Here is a 21,645-nt window from a genome sequence, read left to right on the forward strand (position 1 = left end):
ATCTGTGCCCTGCATACCCATCTTGTCAGTGCTTCTGTAGCAGCCAGGGTTACAGCAGAAGGCATTATTAATAAGCTAGGCAGGTCTGCAATAAGTGAATAGCAAATTTCTCCAAAACACTTGAAATGGACCCTGGTGCCTCATTCAGGCTCCTTTTGCTCTGGCCACCAATTGCCACACGTTGCCAGGAGACGGTCTTGCTCCACAGGAGGACTCGCCACTGGCTGCCATTGTGCTGTCTCTCTATGTCCCCCCTCCTCCCCTGGCCTGCTCTTGCTCTCTGCAATAACAGAAGCTTGCCAGTGCTGTGTTTCTCAGTTCTGACACAATAACTTATTTTAATTTGAAAGTTTTCAAAAGCTTTTTGGTTTTTCTGCAATGATTAACTGAGCAAAATCCCCAGTCTGCACAACTCCAGGCTTGCAAAGCAAAGGCTGGAAAAGGGACGCAAGTGCCTTAAAGGGTAGGGCTGATCTAAAGGGGGATTAGTGACATACACAGTGAAGAACGCTCGTTTGCTGCATGAGCACCTTGGTTGTGCTCCTCAAAGTCCAAGGTATTATGTTTGGGTGCCTGGTTAGGCTACACAAGTTCCATTTAGTTTCACTTGTGCTGGGAACTTTCTACAGTCCATTGAAGCATGCCTTTGCCTATTTAAATGTTCCCAGACTTTTTTTTTATCATATAGGGCCTCAGGAACCTCCCTTGCCTTTGGATATTGGCAAGCTTAGTCTCATGCACGTCAGAAAAGAAGCCATTCATTCTTAAGCCTTCCTGAGGCACTTCCCTTGTACCCCTAAGGAAACCTCTTGAGTATAAACTCGGTACGGGCCAATACAGTGTCACCTTCCCAAGTCTGCTGGTGCCAGTGCCAATCTCTTGCTTCAGAGAGCTGGGCTGCTAAACACGTAAGTGAAGTTAAAGGTTAATCAGTTCCAGGGTTGGTTTGCCAAATACCGTGAGCCGAGTATCAGTTTATGCTGCCATTTGGCATTATCTTCCGTGGTCAGAGCAAACTGAAAGGTGGCAGCTGAGGAGGAGAGTGCTGTTGTGACAGAGACCTTGGCGCTGAAAGGCTCCAACACAACACTGTGTCCAGGGCGTAACTAGAGAACAGAGTACTTCAGCTTCCTCGAGGACCTTGGAAAGCAGATAGAAAATGAGCAGACAGAAAATGAACGGAGATTTTAATGTATGGTTTGCAGGGACTTAATGACACAGCCTGTCCCTGTGCCTGTGGGGAGGGCAATTACTTTGCCTCTTATTCTCAGTGCTGCATCCAGACCAAAGCATCATCCTGTCTCTAGCTGGACGAGAAATCCTTCACTGTCTGCAAGTAAATTAAACTGATTAAACAATCTCTATCACTCCAATACTTCTTTTTCTAATTCCAGCATTCCTTTTCACTGTCTGATACTTCACCCTCCCACTTCTTTTCTCACCCTAATGTCAGAGATTTCCGAATGCTCTTAAACAGACACACATCAGCTCTTCCTCTCCATATCATTTAACTCTGACAAACTGACGCAAAGAAAATAATTTTAATTAAGTGGACAGGCTGATTAGACTAATGTATTTCATTTCACCAGAATTTCACTGTTCAGTTTCCAATTCACTCTGGCACCATGGGACACATTCCCCTCGTTCTTCCTTCCCATCACTAGGAGCAGTGACAAATGAATTACATCTTGTTAATCTTCTGAGACTCCACAATGGAAAAGGACATTGGAAAATAATTCATCTGCCTCGCTGTTTCCAGCTTTCACAATTTGAACAGAGGAGCTGTCTTGTGGTCCAAAAGCACGGGAGTAGATCGTCTATCAGCAATTCCAGCTCCATACCTTACTAGCTGAAGATAAATAGTTGAGATGTTCCCTTGTACAAAAAGCAAGGGGGATTTCAGAGTACTCAGGCAGGATGGTGACTCCCTATCATCTGCCAGGTGATACAGTGCAGCTGACCGGTGTTGAGGTGCACGTGAAGGTGCGTGGGGAGCACCAAGCTGCCTATTTCACCCTCTCTCACCATGCAGTCCTAATGACCATGTTAGTAAACCAAATTAGCTCATTAGCCTCACTTATAGCTGTTTGCTTTGTAGAGCTCCTTGAGGTAATTGTAGCTTGGCCGGTTCATGTGAACTTACTTTCCAACTCTGCTCTTATGAACATGTAGAACGACATATTGAAATCTTTCACATGCACCAGAGACAGACCACAGGCCTGGCACAGACAAACTGCAGGTCCCCTGGTGTGTGGAAGGGTTATGTTTGCCTGTCACTGCCTGCCCATCCCTCTCCTTGTGTCTTTGATTAATGATACAAGCCACACACTGACCAGCACGTGGACAGCCAGCAAAGTAAGTGCAAGGAGGTTCACAAGCACACACACATACAGCTGAGGCTTTGTTCCGGTCCTGTTTACTCGCAGGGAACAGTTGAGCATTGTTTGTGTTTGACAAATTGTAACTGTCCAGCTAGGAGACATCTAGTTCCAGCTGGTTAGAGCTGCTTGCCTGTCTTACCTCCTCCCCCTCCCTCATCCATAACTCACAAATCCATCTTACCCAGGGACAGAAAGAACAAGTATGAGCTACTTGTTAGATTCCTTCCCACTTTGAATTGACACTGACCTCATCAGGGTCCCTACCTCAACTGCCAGTGGAGGTAAAATGCTTATGAAGCATGGCTCAAAAGGTGAACTCGCTCTTGAGGTGTCCCAAAGACCTTAGGGTCCTGTACTTGTGTTGTCGTTAGGATTCATGAAGAGTGACCCTTTCCTAGTCTCCAAGTGCTCTCATCTTGTCAGACACTGGAGAACAGCAGCTACTTGATAGTGTTGGAGCACAGCCACAGGAATCTGAGAGCTACTTACTACCTAATTACTCTTTTGCCTTGTGTAGCACCTGATGCAGCAGAGACTGATGGCCCACTGTACAACACGAAATGTCGTGTATGACTCTTGATCCCAGTCTCAGAAAATGAGTATCAGAGCACTCTCTTGTCAGAACAAAGCCGCTCATTTTCTCTTAGACAGACAAATTAAGTCCAGAATGCTGCTAAGTGCTGAATTTACATCCTCTTTCCATCAAGTAAATTGTGTTACCTTTTTCAATAAAACTTACTGCTTTAGAAGGATAGTGAGGCTGTAGCACAGCAGAAAAAACAGCTGTCTCAAGGACTGTCATCTCAAGCCTTTACAGAGAAGGGCTGACAGAATCCATTTGGCACTAAATGACATCAAATGTGTTAAAGACCTGGAAAGAGAACACGATGGTTCTAGAAATACAGAACCAAACTGAAATTCCTGGCTTACTGAGGCCTAAAGTCTTACTCCTAAAGACATCAGTGTTGTACGAACTCCATATGAACAGGTGCTTGCTAGCGTCACTGTTCAGTCAGAAAGGTGGATTCAGAAACTCTCTAATCCATTTTCAAATTTATCCTACTTATGTAGCATTTCAAAACTGGTTTCCATTTATTTTTGCCCTTCTGTAATTAAAAGCCAGTGTTCTTTACCTAGTGCTGAAATGCCTCTAAATAGACGCACACACAGGGAAGTCTTTGAGAGGATAATTTAAAGCTAAATTTGTCCCATCATCCAGAACCTTGACCTTTGACTCTTGACCGAACAGTAGGCCTGGATAGGGAGTGCACAATTCATGTGTATATAGCTTGTGCCTGTATATGTAGCTAAAGTAATGCAGTTTAAGTGCTATAAAATGTGTCACAAAATTCAAATATAATTAGCGGAACAAAAGCCCCAAAGTTCTTCATTTGTTTATCTCAGCATCAATACACAAACCAAGGCTGAGTGCAGCGTCAACATTTCTGCTGTATTGCATTTAATGGGCTGCTTTAAGCTTCTTTGCATGCCAGCCTTGTGTGTGAGAACACTGATTTGCCATTTAGAAGGGGAAATTGTTCTTGTGGGCCCTGTGAGGGAAGGCATGCTCAGCTTCAGTACCTTGAGCCTTCCTCGTATCAGCAGATCTGATGATTGCCCCTCTCGATTGTTCCTCCAGTTGCTAAGAATTCTGTAGATAAACTTCACTTTATCTGAAGGGAGGAAGTTGCCGCTGCAACTTCCCATGCAGATGGGAAAACAAGACTGTTAACCACCAATGTGCCATGCCACTCATTCAGCTTGTACCACTCCAGCAAACTGGAAGGAAAGACCTTTTCCCTTATCATTCAAAGGGGGAGGAATAAATTAATGAAGCTCATTGGTAGCCTGAGCTGACAGAAATAGAAATCTTGAAATTAAGAGGCTGTGAGACAAGGACTCGTACCATGCACTGCAATAGGAATCAAGCCTCTCCCTCTGCTCTCAGCTTCCCATGTAACCATAACAGTTTGGGCTTAGCGATTAGCCATGAACACAGTGCCCAGGAGAACTGATAGCTGCCAGTCTAGTTCAGCTGCCAAGGGTCAAGGCAGCTGAAGAAAGCACTGTATGCTCAGGACTTGATCACACAGTTGTTTTAAGAGTCACTCAGGCTATCTTTGGAGGGCACTTGGAAGATTGATTAAGCTGGTCTGAAAGAATGCAGACAACCAGGACATTCTCTTTTCACATGTGCTCTGCTCGGTCATCCTTTCTTTTGCTCAAGTAGGAAACCTGAGGGCAAGTGATAGCACCTTCCATATCAGGCTGCCAAGCCTTCGATAATATTTGTCAAAATTATACTTTTGACAGGTGCCGTCTGTGGCAGTAAAGCTCACAATGCCCATCTCTAGGCTCAGATTAAGTGGCAACATCTCCAAGTTATAAAGGCAGACAGTACCTCCTCGTTTCAGCTGCTAAGCAGATAATTTAGGGGGAACGAAAAAAAAAAAAAAAAAAGAGCAAAGCCTTCAAGCTTTTCAGTCATTATCTCCCCAGTAAACACTTCTTCCTGAGAGGGCTGAAACGAGCAAAGAGATGCACGGGCTTATGCCTCCTGAAACCCAAAGACAAGCCTCCCGGTACTGAAAAAGTGCTTTGCTGAATTCCAGCATAGTATAATGCAGTCAGGCAGCCCCAGAGCTGTCTCTTCTGTAGGAACTGAAGCAAGTGGATCAGGATCTTGTTTACAAAGAGCAGCCACTTGAGTTTGGAGATAGTGACACTGAACCTAAGGAGCTGGGAGGACTTGAAATATACCGAAGGATGCAATACGTTGTGTGTATCCCAAGCCTTGGTCCCTTCTGCTTGTGTCTGCTGCTTTATGGGGGAGTTACAGTTCACAGTTTGCAACGTCATTTTAATTTTTTATTGCTCTAGGATTAAAGTCCTCCAGGGCTTGCTCACCTTAAGGAACGAAGGCCAATAGACTCAGTCTTTACACAACTAATAATTTACCACTTGGCCAGCCTCTGAGGCCTTATATCTGCATATCCTGATAAGATAAGGATACATCAAAGGTGCGATTAAGTCTCCAATTGCCTCTCTGAGCTCCTTTAGCTTTGTCCCTGAAGCATTGTTACTTTGAAGTGCAAGTCATTTGCTCCCCACTTACATAAGTCCTTCAGGGAAATCTCTACCTTGCATTAGGGGCAGTCTGGCTGTCCCTCTGCCAGAGAAAAGTTACAGCAAAGCCCTCCCTGGAGCCTAGAGGGAACAGCATGCCATAATCTCTTCCAAGCATGAGCAGCCACCCTGCTCACAAGTACAAGGGTGTCACCTCACTAGGCTCTTGGTGCAGCGCTCCCCCAACGGAGCCCTTCTCTGGAGAACAGCATTCTTCGTAATGATGTAGAACAGATCTGAACTTAATCACATCACTGAGTCCCCCTAGTGCGACACACCTCTATAAATGGTAGTCCCTGCTGCTCTCATTCCTGGAGCTCTTGGCTCTCAGTACAAAATCATTGTCTTTCATCCCTTCATAGCAGTTTGTCAGATGTCCCAAGTGCTATTGTATACAGGTTACTGAGTGCAGGGTGCTTGGGCTAAAGAACAGGCAGCTGTAACCAAAAGTAAGTGGTTCCTCCCCAAAACTGGGGCTCCATCCCATAGGTAGCCACCTTTCTTGAGCAGGAGAGTCGATTGAACAGCAAAGCGTCTTTGTGACTGTGATACCATCTTCCCTTCTAGGGTCTCTATGCTCTCTGGACAAGACGCAGCTAAACAAAGTGACTAGCACACCTCAGTGGCAGTCTCCTGGTCGCACAGGTTGGCATGGTATGTCTCATCCTGTGGTGTTTTAATTTACTCTGAAGGCAAAGCCGCCCAGTTAGGCAGGGGTGAAGGATGTTTCATGCTTTCTGAACTCAAAGTCTCTCTGTATACCTGCACCAAGAGACACAAACGCCTGCTTGTCTCAGTAAGTCCTCTTCATAATGATACATTTCCCATATTGAATCAAATATCTGGGGAAAATGGCTTGACAATGAAATCTTAAAATCTGCTGGAAGCTACCACAAAATTTTATTTTCACCCTTTGAAACCACCATGCAGAGAATTCAGTGTTTGAGGGTTTGTTTTGGTGTTTTGGTTTGGTTTTTTTTGGGTGACAGAGAGGAAGTTGCATTTCCCTTCATGTACTGAGCACAGGGACACCAGAGATGCAAAAAGCAAGACCCATTCCAGACAGGGAAGGGAAAGGAGGGGGCAGTGAGAAGCGTGGACTCAGACCACGTAGGCAAAACAGGAAGTTCCGGCTAAAGAGGAAATGCTTCAATGCTATCTTAAAAACATGTTGCTATGAAACTCCGTGCAGCTATAGAGAGGTGAAAGAAAAGCAGCTTTCTGCAGATTCAGCAGTCTGAAGTTCACGTCCTGCCACACAAGGGCTGTTGTTCCTTTCCTTGAGGAGGTGCTGCAGCTTGTGCTGCCCCTCTACGAGCAGCTGGAGAGAGGAACCAGGCTCCCGAGGAGCAGCCTGAGCACAGACACTTCCATTTCGTGTGTGCAGGCTACCTGTGTCCTTTCAGGTGGTTTCTCGAGGTAGATGAGGCAGGTTCATAATCCTTCAGTAGCCTCTTCTACTTTAGAAGCAGCTTGTCCAGTGACCAGATCAGCTACATCACATAGCATCATTCCCAATCTGGTTTTGGCTGCCAGGATCCTACACAGGAGAACGTGGTTTGGCAGCAGCCCCAAAAGCCTCAGCAGCACTTCACCATTAGATTAGTTTCCCCAGGACTCTCTGAAAGGCTTCTGAGGTATAGGTTTTAACAGAAAATGGATTGACAGGATCACAGTGAACTATCTGAAGAGTTTCACTTAGAAGTAATGTACTGTTCATCTGCTTTACCTTATTTTAGTGCCTGTGTAACTAGAAAGGAAGCAGAGTCCCTTTTAAGGGCTAGGAGATGGAAAGTGTGAGCAGTAATAAAAGGCCAGAAGTGGCCAGTGTCTAGAGACAAGAATAGTCCTTGTGTATGAGGTTGTGATGGCAGGTTAGTCACAGATATCACTAATGCCTTGCATGGTGACAGCCACACAGCTCCTTCTTTCTATGAATTATAGTCATTACAGGCATGTATGCCTTCAGACAGCCTTTCTCTGAGCATGCAAGGGTACTGTCTGTGAATGAAAGACAAGATGAGAATCAATGAGCACTGTTCTTCCTAATTCTGACATCTCAAGAAATAATTGAAATCTCATGGACCTCAGTTGTAACTTCCCATTTAGTTTGTTGAATGCCAGGATGCCTCTTGTGCAAAAGCAAGTCAGCCTCTTAAAGCCAATTTAGATAATCCCATGATCCATGGGACAACAAACAGGCAGAATTTCTGAGTACAAAGATAGCCCTGTAGTCAACATCTCTGGAGCTGAAAGACTCTTTGTGTTGTGCAACCAACATAATCTCTGAGTTTTCTCAGAAACCAGTGTTAAAGAGGCTCACTCCACCCCCCATTCTGTAGAGGGTAAAGCTTTCTTGCCTACTGTGCAGAGCTCCTCCAGCACAGAAAGCAGCTTCTCGAAGGCTCACACATGCCCAGACACACAATTACGCTCACACACATGATCTACCCAAACTACTTTTGTTGCTCTGGGGCTTCAGCAAAGCCTCTTATCCATTTTGCTGAGTAGTCTTATTTTTCTTTCTAATAATGGTGAAAGGCAGTTTTCAGTTTGCTGTCAGCAGTGATCTCAAAATGACAGGCCAGCGAAACATTGCGTAGACCACAAAGGAGTGTTTTCCTTGGCAGCACGCCCAATTCTGTCATATTACTGCTCGGCCAAGAGCTATTGTCCTTGACAAGTGACTCTGCGCTGGCAGAACAGGATCCACTGCAAAAGAGTTCTTCCCATGTGCTACACTGCTGGTGTCTTGTGAGCCTTTAGGGAGGCTGAAATATCTGCCAGTGCTGGAAAAACCCACTTCCCCTAAACCCAGTTATTATTTCACAGAGCTGTGGGGCAGTGATTTGAGACCGGAGAAGAGAACCACTTCCCAGAAATTAGCTACAGAACGGCACTAAATGCACCCAGAAGACACCTAGGTCAAACAAAAGCAAGTAGGCTGGGGGACAGTGAGGAAAGAACATTCACACTGTGCAAGGCTAAGCAGCCAAGTGAGCAGAGTAGGCAGTGCACACCTGACTCCTTTAGCAGGTGGCTTAGGGCAGGGGGTAAAAAGCACTTTGAATACTACTAAAACTCCATGTTTTATCATCACTGAACTATGCTCAGCTTTGTTAATGCCCTCTCATTTGTGGTCAAAGGAAGTTCCCAAATAGAAGATCGAAACATTTTCTTTTGGTGATGAACAAATCTTTCTCGTCCCAGAAACCCTCCCACACAAAATTTTCCTTCCATTTATCTGTGACTTCCAATTAATAAAGGATTTGTTGTGAAGTTTTCAGCCCTCCTGAGTGGAGCAGGGCACTATCAAACTGCTTAAGACTGACAGTAAGGATTTCCTTTTGAAAAAAGGAAATGAAAGAACATGATGTGAGTCACAGAAAACTTCCCCCATGTAAGAACAGATCTGAAGGGGATTCTGGGGAGCCAGTGAGAGCAGAGAGCACAGCACTGGCATGTTGGGCACTTCAGATCGCTCTTAGTTTCTGTCCAGGGCCTGCATATCGACAAGGCCTAGAGGAAGTCTGCACTCACTCACTTTCACCAAGGAACAGAACTACCTGAGTGTGCCCAGCTGGTTTTTAAGAGAGATGACTTTCCCCAGCAAAAGTTAGACCTTGGTTGTGGTTGCTGCCTGTACACACACTAAGCTGCTGAGCCCAAAAGAGAGGTGCCCCCAGCCAGCGTGGTGCACAGAACCCCACCCACTCTCAGGGGGCCCTGCAGGCACTTCCTGGAGCCACCTGGAAGGTGTTCCCATGCTCAAGGAGATTCTCGTGTTCCCAGCTACTAAGTGAGAATGAAGAGTTAGCTTGAGGTTATGACATGTTCTGGTCAGATAAATGCAGGACCTAAAAGGATACCCATCCGTGCTATGCTGGCTGCTTCTGAAGGGAGACATCTCGGAGCCTGAAGAGTCAAAGGGTTCCAGTCTCCACTTATTTGTCTTTCAGCTGAGAATTTCCTGGTACCTTGTCTTATTCACAGGGAGATCTCACCCCTGTCACTTTCGTTTTGCTTTTAAGACAGAAGAGGAAAGGACACATACTTTTCATTCTTTTTCCTTCTATAAATCTTGGAACAGAATACTGTGTCTGTTTTGTTGAATTGTTCATGTTATTATCACTTTCTTATTTGGGATATTAGGCAAGCCTTCCTTTCCCTGATGAAAGAGTGAGAACACCCACTGCATGTCTAAAGCAAGAATATAAAGTAGAAGCTCCAGAAATGGTTTTGCTCTGTTTTGGAGCTGGAATCTGAAGAGGAGGTTCATGAATGAAGTCTGAGCTTTATGGAAATGCATTACACTTGTGGACTTTAAAGAGAAATCTATGGTTGCTGTGCTCTGCCACTTGTCGCTTTTTGGTATTCTTTACATAGACCTTTTCTCTTTTCATCCTTAGACAGAGTTGTGCTCCCTTTCCCATCACAGGGGATTGCCAGTGAGGTTTGAATAAAATAAATCCTTTTCCTAAGTTCAGAGAGTGTTACCATTTCTTTAGCTGAGTCACCTATGCATGATCAGAGCTTTAAAGACAATTTTCAGAGGTAGCTGGGGATTTGACTACTCAATTAAACCGAGAGAAACTGAATCTCCCAATCCTCTGAAGTGCTTTGGGAAAATCTCTTGCTAAATGTAGCAGCTCAATGATGATCTAAAGATACATAAAGACATTTTCATCTCTTTTTACTGAAAAATCAAGGGCTACTTCCATTCAGAGAAAACTTGACAGGCATTAAATAACATCACAAACTCCACAGAGGCAAATCTTACTCCCTTTTTCTGCAATGCAGCTCAGTTAGTAGCCCTGTTGTTTCTTTCCTGAAGCATGGCTAAATTATAGGGCTAGGGCAGTATATCTGCTGTATTTTGGGGCTGCCTTTCCACAGGAAATGTAAAGAATGGCACGTCAGAGGTCTGCAGCATACTGTCAGGATACAGGAGGTCTTCATCTGGGTCAGGCAGTTTGATTCAAGTTCACATCTCCATATTTCCATTCCTATTCAAAAGTGAAATAAGAATTGGCATTAGAACACTGACATGAAAGCTGTCAGAGCTTAGGTGCAACTCTAAGTGAGGTTTTGATTGTTCTGTAAATTGTCATCACACTTTGTTGGGTGGTACATCCAACATGAGTCTGTAATCATTCCTAAGGACTTAGCTATCCTGTTGCTGTTTGTATATTGAAAACATTTTAGTTCACAGTTTTGTTTGGTGCAATAATTTGTTTTTCATTTAGTCCCTTGATTTATTTCATTTAAAGCTTGGTGAGTCATCTGATTGAGAAACTTGGTGAGAATCAGAGCAATAGCTAGTGGGTTGTTCTGTTAATTGATAGGCTATATTTCCCTTAGCATGAGCTACAAACAACAGATGACTTATGGAAAGAAAATTTATGGAAAATGATGGATATTATCCACGTAAAGGTTGTCTGTGACATTCAGAAAACATGATTTGCCCAAATTCTGAAGCTCTCACCATAGCAGAGGAATGCAAAACATATCCATCTAGTTGCTCCCTTATGTTTTTCTAGGCCGAATCTGTGAAGTGGTTTGGCTTCAGTGATAATACAATCCAGATGTTGGCCTACAGGGAGCAAAAGTATTTACTACTCAGAATAATTCTCCTTTTTTCAGTGATAATTTCACTAGATTCCCCTCACCTTGTGAGAACAGAACACACTATGCGGAACAGTAGCAGGAAGCTCTGCACCTTATCAAAGGGCTCACTTATACAAGTTGCTGACAGCCACCTAATAATGGCATCAAGCTTTGTTTTTGCCAGATATTCATGGTGTGGGAAAGGAGGAATTTGGATTATTTTACCTTATAGGCCAAGGTTTCTTGAAATCTGGTGTATTCACTAAGCAGGACACAAGTTGGGGTGATTTGTTGTGACAGAGCCTGCAGTCTGTCACCAGTCAAGTGCTTAAGGGAGGCAGGAAGATTTGGGATTCATCTGCTTGGAGAATATTATATCTAAGTGTTAAGGAAACTCCTTTTTCCCCGAAGCAGGCTAGCTAGCATGATTCTGTATCTGTAAGCTTTCTACAGCACTCGGCTTTTGCTCTAGATCATGCCATGAGTGCATTCTGCTGGTGTGTTGCACAGTTGTGAACACTAAGTCCGTTCAGGAGTGAAACTGGGAGCTGCGTCCTGGTGCCCTGATGGTCCAGGTAACTGCTTCTTCGACTTTGCATTGCAACTGGTTCTAAGTGCAGTTTGCTATAGAAAATATGGAAGTATATAGACCTGTATTGCTGGAAAAACACTGCTAAAAGGACAACTGTTGGTGAACACTTAGGGGGATAGGCAATAAAACAGCAGGAGTGGAAGGTTTTTTAAATAGTCCGAGGCTTGCTGTAGACCTCTTGTTTTCTGCGCAGCTCAGTGCATACTGCCTTTCATGGCTCTTTTATCAGCACTGTTATCTTGAATTCTGCAAGCTGAAATTAATTGACAATACTGGCAGCCAGAGCTCTTGTCCCAACAGAGAATGCATGTAGGGAGAAATGCAGATCTCACTCAAGTCATAGAGAGGATATCTCTGTTGCAGTACAACCAAAAGGTTGCCCCAGGAAAATGCAGGCAGTGTGTTAATCTATCTTCCCACTTGTTGTCTATAGATTTCAGCCAGTTTCTAGCCAGTGGTTACTTTTAATCTATTCCCTGTATGGGAGGATTCTTGTCAAGGTGGAAGCCAGACCAGTCACTAATTTTTCAAGAGGCTTATTTTGTTTTAATAAATCTTGTGCAGAGTTAAATACAGGAGCCCTTGGTACAAGGGAAGGTAATTGTTTTACAGACCTGGTCTGCGGGGAACTTAGTGGAGATGGCTTTTAATAAGAGGCATCTGGAAGCATGCCATGATTTAATTGAATGGCCACCCCACGAAGCAAGGCACATGCTAAAACAAGAGGGTGTGGATTAAGCCCTGCACCATCAAGCCTGGCCGTGAACGTGTACTCCTGTGACTGCAATTTTCTGGCCCAAACGAGGACCTGCCCCAGCAAGTCTTTCCCGGCTCCTGCTGGGAATATTTTCTGGAATGCTGTGAGGGGCTTTCCAGCTGGATGCCTGCGGGCAGGCCTGCCCTTGTCAGGATTCCTCGTGTCCGAAATGAGACTCACGGCTGGTGCCTTGCTGGTTTTTATGGTCAAGAGGAGCTTACAGGACCTGCCGGCAGCGCTCTGGGTGTCGACACATCAGGCTGTGCCCTGGCAGCAGGCTGTGTGCAGACTCGGCTCTGCTGGAAAACCACCGGAACCAGGGAAAATCGTGCTGCCTAGGTGGAGCTGGGAAGGTGATGGAAGTTCCCTAAGCAGTGTTCCAGAGAGAAAATGGCTAGGCAAGCTTCTCCTGCCCTTATTTCTAAGCAAGTGCTTTGGTTTGATGTTAGTTTAGGAGTCACAGCAGTGCTGATCCCTTTCCTTACCTGGTGTGGTAGGCATGAGCTCTGTAACTGGCTTCCTGTGATCAAGGGTGGGCACGTGTTCGTTGCAGCAGCTGTCCTAGGAGAGAAATTGGAGCTGGATCTGGATCTGTGGAGCTTGGCAGACAGCTGTTTCTCCCAGTTTGATGCAGTGCCTCTTGTTCTATTCCCAGCATGTTTCTTCTAGTGAGGTGACACCACCTGGTGCCAGCCTGCAAAGCTGCCTTGCTCTCCCTGGATACAGCCACCTGCTGAGAGCCTGTGCTGGTAGTGCACTAAAGCTTGGGCAGGGAAATTCAGGCATCAAGGACCTGCGTTTCTCTTAGCAGTATTCCCATGTCTGGGTGGCAAGGTTACACACAGGGTAGGGTTTATGTAGATGTGCTAAGTGCCTCCATGAAATCCTGACTGGATTTGGCAACTGGGAGATGAGAAAGCAGTTACTTACTTCTCTGCTCTGCACCCGGTCTGCTATTTTGTAGAAGGTCGTAAGATCACCAGCAAATAGGAGACAACTGTCTCCAAACCCTAGATATATAAAATCATGCCAAGAAGTAGGGGAGGGGAAGAAAGTGGGAAGGCTTTATAACGTCTTATTGCAGCTTTAATATATTAAAAAAACAAACAAACAAACAAAACCAAACAAGCAAAACCAAAACCAAACAAATCCCACAAAACCAAAAACAAACGGAAACCAAACAGAAAACCCACTAACAGTACCAAAACAAACAAACAAACAAAGCAGCAAACACAATCCCATAACAACACAAAATCAACAACCCCACAACTCGCATGTCCTCTCACCACACTAACAGGTATTTCCCTTTTGTGGTAGCCTGGTAGATTTAGGGATTTTCTGGAACACATTCTTGGAAAGGGCTCCTTTACAGCCTACACCCTTAACTGCTAGAGAAAACAATCGGTGTAGCAGCAACTTAAATAACAGTGAGGCATAAAATCAGAAACAGACACTCAGGCTTGCTATAAAAACAGGCAACAAAGAAGCTCTGGAAAACTATTGTTATTTCTAGAGAATTTCTGTGAGTATAAACACCCAAGCTGAATTGGAAGTGACCATACAGAATTAGCTGTGAGAGAACAGGCCTTGGTCCACATAAGAGAAATAAAAACTTGACCTCGTCATCAGCTGGGTCCTGAGGAGCTGCTCTGTGAGCAAGGACAGAGTTGTGGACAGTTTTACATCATCTCTGTGGTCTATGATATCTGTTGGATAGAGCAATGCATTGCCATTTGCTTGACAGTTTCCTATGACTTCTACCTGCAGTTTCAAAAGCTCTTTGTAAGGTTTTCCATCTCTTTTCGCCCTGATAATAGATATCAGGACAATCTGGAAAGTTGTCTTTAAATGCCAGCTGGTGAAATCTGACTGGCACTTCCTAGCATGAGGCAAACACGTAAGTAAGCAGAAGCAAAATGTCATACTCAGATATGAGTGGATTTATTGGAGAGGAACCCAAGGTCTAGGCAGTTTGCTGGCAAAACTCAGCTAGACAGTTGGGATGGGAGGAAGCTTTACCATTTCTGAAGTTATGTCAATTTATTTAATATTTTATACAGCTGCTGTAGGGCTGGTAGTGCTTTCAAAGATGCTTTTACCTTGCAGGCAGCCACAGACTGTATTTTGCAGAACCAGCCTCTGATAATACTTAAGCACAGACCACAGCATGTGGCAAAATAACTGTTAGCAACTGCCTGAAGAAACCCATTAAAATAAGCAGCTGTTTATTCTGATGCTTAATGAGAAAGCAGTTAGAGTGTTGCAATTTTACACTTAGTGAAACATTTAAGAGCTCTTCAAAGCAAATGAGGGTAAACTGGGGTAATACAAGTCTTGTGTTTATTTAGAGCTTGCCTTCAGGTACCTCCTTAGAGCTTGTCAGCACAGGGGCCAGTAAAGCTTGGGGGGGAGGCATTTCTGCCAGCTATTGGAACAACAGCTCTTGTCCTAAACATCCGTTTTTGCTGTTGTTAGTCTGGAACCCCTCGGTTTTTTGATTTATGACCTAAAAACTGATGTGTGAAGGTAGAGGTACTTGCTTTTAAAAAAAATAACAGAGTTCTTGTGTTTGGGGGATGAGGGTTGAGTAGAAGATGGTTGTAATTATTTCAGTGGAATTCATATTAATCAAAGATGGTGCTCTAGAATGAACCTACTTAGACTCACCTATTGGAGGTTTGTTTTGCTTTATTTTGGGTTTTTTTTCCCTAATTTACTAAAGGACTAAATTTTTAGAAAGCTTTCTAGAGTTAATTGTTTTTTAGAAACATAAGGTCAGTGGCCTCTTATGATTTGACTGGTAATGGTTTAAACAGATCCTAGCAAAATGAAGCAATGCTTTAATTGTAGCTGATGATTTTAAGTTTAAATGAAGCTTTGTTTCCTAAGGTCATTATGATACCAAATGCGATTTCTTTGCTAAGGAAGTCAGGTCCAGGGATATTTTAGATTACCCTGAAAAGATTCTCATTTAGACTACAGGAATGAAAACATGTATCTGTCAAAGGGCTTGCCCCAGGTCACCTGAATTTTCTTTCATTATCTTAGCAGAGCCAACGTCCTTAAGAAAATATGATTCATGATGGAGAGTTTCATTGAAGGATATATGTAGCTAACATAAAAGCTGCTTATGTACATATGTACAGGTATTTGCAGTATATCCAAATAAATCCAGATGTGAGGGTGCAGCACTTGGAATAAATGCAGTGATGCCAACTCTTGAGGGAGGAAAGGGACTTGGAAGATCCCAAAGGATACTTCATCAGTGTCTGAGGTGGGTCTGCAGCATCTGTGCAGAGGACTAGGTCACTCTGTCTTGATCGTGCCAGTCAGCGAGCCAAGGCTAGAAACCAGCATCGTTCTGAGCAGTTGACATTTAGTGGGAACATGGAAAGGAGTGAGGTGTAGGACACAACCATGACAGCTGCCTGATCTTGCTGTTTCTTGATGCCTCAGGTTAACACCACTGAGAGAACCCAGGTAGTGAGTGAGCGAGCTGTGACCGTGACGGTGATAGAACTTGAGTACCTCTGAAGGGAAGGGTTTCATCCAGTGAAAATTTTTTATTGAGAGGCATCTTTTGGCCAGAATACTGTGTTTTAAGCAATGTGTTCATGAGCTGTGGTGGTGCCCCGCACAAACCACGTTGCTGGCCAGAGTTTTGGCCAGCATCTGGTCCGTAATGCTCTGTGTTGACACCACTTTGTTAGAACTGTGCTACAATCCAGGGTGTCTTTGCGAATGAGGGAAAAAATCTTGACTGTGGGATTTAAGACTGAGCATCCAGTCATTTCTCAGCAAAGGTGAAGAAGAGACTTATGCCATTCTATGGGGCATAGTAATTCTGAATTCAGAAGCACTCACTTGGGGCAAACTGTACTCTGGAGCAATTATTTCAGTTTGCAGTTGTATTAAGGGCTTCCTTAAAGAAATCGATGCCGTGTCATCCATGTCATAAGTAATGGTAAAAATTTTAGGACTTAATACTAAGGGGTTTGAAATCTTCAAAAACTCAGACAGTGACGACAGAACAGTGTTCCTGCCTTTATCAGCTCATCTCTAAATTCAACATATCACAAGAAGGTGACATCTCAACAAAAATTTCACGAAACAGTCTGAGTAAATGTGTGCTTCATTTCTTATGTGCAGCAGCACCACTCCTGCTGGCCTCTGTAGTGGGTTGGACAGAAGATAACATTCCTTCTGGGAACGTGCTGATACCTGCTCAGGACAAAGCTGATAAACCTAACTTACTGCCTGAAGTAAAAAAATACTACCCAGAGTAATTACCCCAACAAATGTATCAGAAATAGATAATTAGAAATAATAGTTGCAATGCCAATATCTAATTGCTTTGAACATTCTGTCTCTCCCCCCGGAGTTCTCCTAGGAAGGTAGGTCAGCCCAGATCCTGCACTTACTGTGTTTAACAGCGGCATAAGGAGAACTGACAGCCACTGTTCCCTCCCACGTTATTCAGCAACACACCCAAACTGAGCTTGGAATATACATATTCACTGGATAATTTCTGTATCGCATTAACAAGCTGTGACACTAATGCTAATGCTTCACTAGAAGAAACGTGACAAGTAGGCTGGTTCAATGTGCATTTAGCACTGCAAGATTTCTAGCACACACAGTGAAACTTTTGCTGCTGCTTGACAGCTTTGGCTGTCTCTGCTCAGTCACAGGGGAGGTGCGGCCAGCAGTGCTGCTTTCCCTCTCTGGGCTGCGCTGGGGTCCGGGAGCAGGGACACCCCACACAGCTCGCTGGGAGAGGGGGAAACACAGAAAAACCCCGCTCCCTCCCGTGACCGAGGCAGGAGCTGGGACACACACAACACTTCCCAGGTGCTCCCCATTTCTCGGGTGGGTGCCCACTCCTCCTTACTTCCCGGAGGAACAGATTGCTCTGGATTACTTTCATTTTTCCAGAGAAACTTTGATCCTCCAGGAGGAAGGTTTTGCCCAGCTCGTACGTGTTGCCTGCTGGGGCCGGGCTCCCCACATCCCCGCGGTGCCAGGTGCCATCATGCCTGTCACTCCCTGTGCCCGCTGCACGCCGCCCTCCCTGTGAAACTGGGGAAGCTGCCGCAGCCCGCGGCGCTGTGATGAGGGGAACTCTGGTCTGTGCCTGCCGGGAGACTTGGGTTTTCCGCCTGTTTTTTTTTTTTTTTTTTTTGTTTGTTTGTTTGTTTGGGGTTTGTCTGTTTCTAGATGTTGTATTTCTAGGTTTGTTAGTGTTAGCTTGATGATAGCTTTGGTTTCTGTTGCAGTTTCTGCAGTGCAAGTCTCTACGGAATCCCCATTCTGGCAGTTTAAGGGATGAGTTCCCTCCCGATGTGGGGAGCTATGGTGAAGCACCCTCACCTCCGGGGCTTGACGGGGAGGCTTTGCCTGGGTTAATTCTCGTCCCCACAAGAATTAACCACCCCGGTGCGGTGGTTCTCGAGCCCGGCACCCGGTAACTTTCTCAGGGAGACGGCTGCTCATGAAGGCTTTTCCCAAGGCTGATGCTCCATTCCCCGGGCAGCAGGGAAGAGCAACGATGCCTCTCGTAAGAAATCGTGAGTGAACCGAGCTCCGCCGAACCGAACCGAGATCAGCCGAACCTTGCGAGCTCGGCAGAACCCGGCGAGTGGCGCCGAGCTCGGCCGAACCGAACCGAGCTCAGCCGAACCTAGCCTCCTGCTCATAAGGTTCGCCTCAGAACGACTGACTTCGATTCTGTTCGGCCGAGTTCGGCTCAGCAGGGCTCGATTCGGCTCAGTTTCGGACCACGAACTGGTCTCGAGCTGTGAAATGCGACTCGGCTAGCCCCTCTCCAAGCCGGGCCTTTCTGACAGCAGCGGTCGCTGGGGAACGGGGAAGAGGTGGGACCGCCTCTCACCGAGAGCGATCAGAGACCGAACCTCGGTGCCCCTGGCGTGACACCGGTGCTATTCAGGGAAGGGGCAGGGCCCGGCAGGGACACAGGGCTGGGGACGGGAGGGGCCGTTTCATTCTGCCCACGGGTTGGGTCTCGTCACGGGCAGCGAGCGAGAAGGAGCCGGGGCTGCAGCGCCGCCGCCGTGGGACCGGGGCCGGTCCCTGCAGTACCGCAGTGTGTCCCGCAGGGGGCGCAGGGCGGCGGCGGGGACGGTGCGCCGTTGCGATGAGCCCCGCCCGCGCCTGCGCCGTGCGCGGCCCTCGCGGCTTTCTCGAAAATGGCGGGGGCCGCGGCAGGGCTGGGCTCGGCTCCGGGAGAGCCGTGCTCGGGGCCCGCGGCGCTGCCTCGGTTCTCGGTAACGGGGAGCCGGGGGCTGCTCGCGCATGCGGTCGGGGCTCCCGCTTGGGCCACCGGAGCCGCTGCTGGTAAAGGGGCTGGAGCCAGGCCGAGGGGGCTCCTGTGCTGGGAGCCGATTCTCCCCCGCCCCTTCCAGGCAGCACTGTGCGCGTGGAGAGACTTTTGCAAGTGTGCGGGGGTGGAAGAGGCGTTCCGGAGCGCGGGCCTCGGGTGAGTACGTGCTCTCCCACCTCGGGACTGCCCCGGCCTGGGCCCTCTCCTGCAGGCGAGTGTGACACGGTGGAGAAGTGAGCCAGGCGGTGCTCTGGGGCCGTGAACCTTCGCACGTGTTTTCCATATGTGCTCGCAGGGATTCAGCTGTGGGGAAGCTGCAGTGAAGTGTACCCGGCACAGCCCCTGAAATGGCCTCTTTCCACTGGGCTCCCGCAGAGGATGGGACAGTTGTAGTCCCCTGCCATTCCTGTGAAACTCGGTAAGTTTGGGCAAGGGTTTCCGGCTGTCCTTGTCTCCAAGCGAGCTGTACCTCGTTGTCCGTATGCCCTGCCTGGGCTCACCGGCCTGGCGCAGCCACTATGGGGCTGGCACCCCTGGCTGGCTGCAGCAGGGCCAGCGCCGTTGCTGTGCCCAGCCTCTGCCTTGTGCCTGGCTATTCCTCGGAAACAAACCGGTGGTGCTTGTGCTTTCTGGTTGTGTGGCCCGTCCTCTTGTGGATTGGGGCTGCAGTGGCAGTGCTCCTGGACGGGCCCTGGCTGCAGAGGGGATCAGACAGCAGCTGGGGCTGGGATTCAGCTGTGCCCCACAGTCGTAGGAGCCATGGCTGTGAAGAGAGCCGAGAGAGGGTCTTGCACCGGAGCTGCCCGAGGGCAGCTGTTTCTCCCCACACTATCAGCAGCCACCCAGTGCTGGTTTGGCTTCTGGTCACGGGCAGGCTGGGGACGATCCTGTCCTGCTTCCCCTGCCAGAGGGTTCCTGGTTGTTCTGGGCCTTGGTGGCCCGTTTCATTTGATATTTAGTGCTGTGCTTGGTGTCGGAGCTGCTGGTCGGACGGTCGGGACTGAGAGATCTCTAAAGGAAGGTTTTGGAACTTATGGTTTATTGCACAGGGCGTGGGTGAAAGGGCCCTGCTTGGAGCTGCCAGCCGCAGCTCGAAGCAGGCTTGTGAGAACAGGAGGTCAAGAGTAAAAGGAGTAAAGAGAGGGCAGGGGGTAAGAGGGCTAAGGCCGGTAAGAGGTAGGAGCGTTAAGAGTGGTAAGAGAAGAGAGTAAAGTAAGAGAGCCTAAGCAAGTAAGAACGAAGAGAGTAAGAGCATAAGAGAGACATTTTACCCTTTACAATACATTAAATCTTCTTCCATGGTGACTATTCTAATTTCAACTAAACAATCTAATACAAGATAGAAATTCATTAACGTTTGCATGCAACCTATAGGAATCACTATATTACCATGTTTTACTACTTTTCTTATCTCTAAATTTTATCTGGGACTCTTCCTGCTCTGCCTAGGGAGGATGTCTCTTTGCTTCTTGGTATTGGCAGCATCTAACATTACCTAAACCAGGGGGCCTTCAGGCATCCAGTTGCTTTCAGCCACACAGTTGAAAATTGCTGTCATTTCTATTTCGTTTTTATTTTCTGTATTCTCCAAGTCTTTTGCTAGACACTCGTTTATATAAGGTTTCCCTAATTCATCCTTCCCAACAGCTTGGCTCAGCTGTGTTTGATGTCTGTGCCCTGTGGCACGTTCAGGCTGGCATGGGGTTTGTGCTGTGCCTGGCTCAGTGATGTTTATCGGGATGTGCAGCGCAGTCCGTGGCTCCCCAGGCCTGCTGTGGGGCAGGGCGAGGGTGGCTGGGTGCAGGTGCTGGTCCGGGCCAGGTCCACCCTGCCTGCTGCGCCCACCCTCATCCCCAGGACTGCGTGGTGGCTGGTTCCCAAAATGGCCCTCACTGGGCAGAGGGGTTGCTGCAACCTGTGCCTCCTCCTCCTCTGCTCTTCGGAGTGGAAAAGCGCATTATTTGGGCTGAGTCGTGAGCCTTCCCGTTGTCATTTCTCCCTCCCCTCCCCTGTCCTCAGTGCACAGCACTGGGCAGTCTGTGCCCAAAGCGAGGGGCAGCGGCGAGGGAAGGGTTGCCCCTGGCTGGGAGGGGGACAGGCATCTCCTGTAGGGCTGTGCTGTGCTCCCTGGGGATGCTGACTGACCCCCTTTGTGCAGAGACAGAGGAGATGCTGCTGCACCACGTCCCCAGGAGAGCCCCTGCCTCGCTTCTGCTCTCAGGGATGGGACTGGGAGACACCTCCACGCAGAGAGTGGCACTTGGCATGGCTTCAGTCCCCAGTGGAAGAGGCTGGGTGGTTCCAGGAGGAGCTGAGCAGCAGTAAATGAACTGCTTGAAGTTTATCTGGGGGTTTTTTTAGCGTTATTGATGCAGAATTTTTGCTGATCCGTTGGCAAGTTTGAATCAGCCAAACACACCTATTTTTCTTACCTGGATTTTAGCCCCAAAGCCTGGTTACATATCTTGGTATTAGGTAACCTCAAGTAAAAGTGAATAGTACAGGCACACACTGAAAACACCTAAGTCAAAATGCCAAGTTGTCACAGTGAGCTTAGGAAGCGTTTCAGGAATTTTTGTTAAATATATGAGCCTGTTACTGTTAAGAATAGGAGGTCTACTAGTTCTTAAGTACTTTTTAGAGCAGTCATGCTAACCCCCCCAATATTTGGAAAAATTTTCAACAGATTAGAACTGCTGAATCAAAAGGAACTAATTTAATCAACCTGAAGCATACCTTAGAACTCGTGGAGCCTCTGCAAGTAAGTGGTCTTTGTTCTTTTTTTCTATTTTTAAAATAAAGTACAGATAATTTTGCCCTTACTTTTATGAAGTACAGTTTC

General features: G+C 46.8%; 1 protein-coding gene and 1 long non-coding RNA gene across 8 annotated transcripts in view; one reads left to right on the forward strand and one right to left on the reverse strand.

Annotated features, from left to right (window-relative positions):
• LOC148224120 (nucleolar pre-ribosomal-associated protein 1-like) overlaps positions 1–21,645 on the forward strand; it is a 44,948-nt gene that overhangs the window by 9,947 nt on the left and 13,356 nt on the right. For 2 of the 7 annotated variants that reach the window (XM_088164383.1, XM_088164386.1), the window contains exons 1-3: positions 18,638–18,959; positions 19,099–19,221; positions 21,490–21,564. The gene's annotated coding sequence lies outside the window, so the exon portion shown is untranslated. Of the gene's footprint in view, positions 1–17,237; positions 17,333–17,739; positions 18,960–19,098; positions 19,222–21,489; positions 21,565–21,645 lie in introns of those variants that run through there. The other 5 variants (XR_015803512.1, XM_088164384.1, XR_015803513.1 and 2 more) reach the window with 4 other exon arrangements.
• Positions 10,184–13,138, reverse strand: LOC148224121 (uncharacterized). Its single transcript, XR_015803591.1, has 2 exons — positions 12,949–13,138; positions 10,184–10,513 (listed from the first exon to the last, which is right to left on the reverse strand). It is a non-coding gene; the product is annotated as an uncharacterized LOC148224121 (long non-coding RNA).

The sequence above is a fragment of the Sturnus vulgaris genome, chromosome 4, assembly GCF_052056855.1.
Source record: "Sturnus vulgaris isolate bStuVul1 chromosome 4, bStuVul1.hap1, whole genome shotgun sequence".
NCBI classification, from domain to species: Eukaryota; Metazoa; Chordata; class Aves; order Passeriformes; family Sturnidae; genus Sturnus; species Sturnus vulgaris.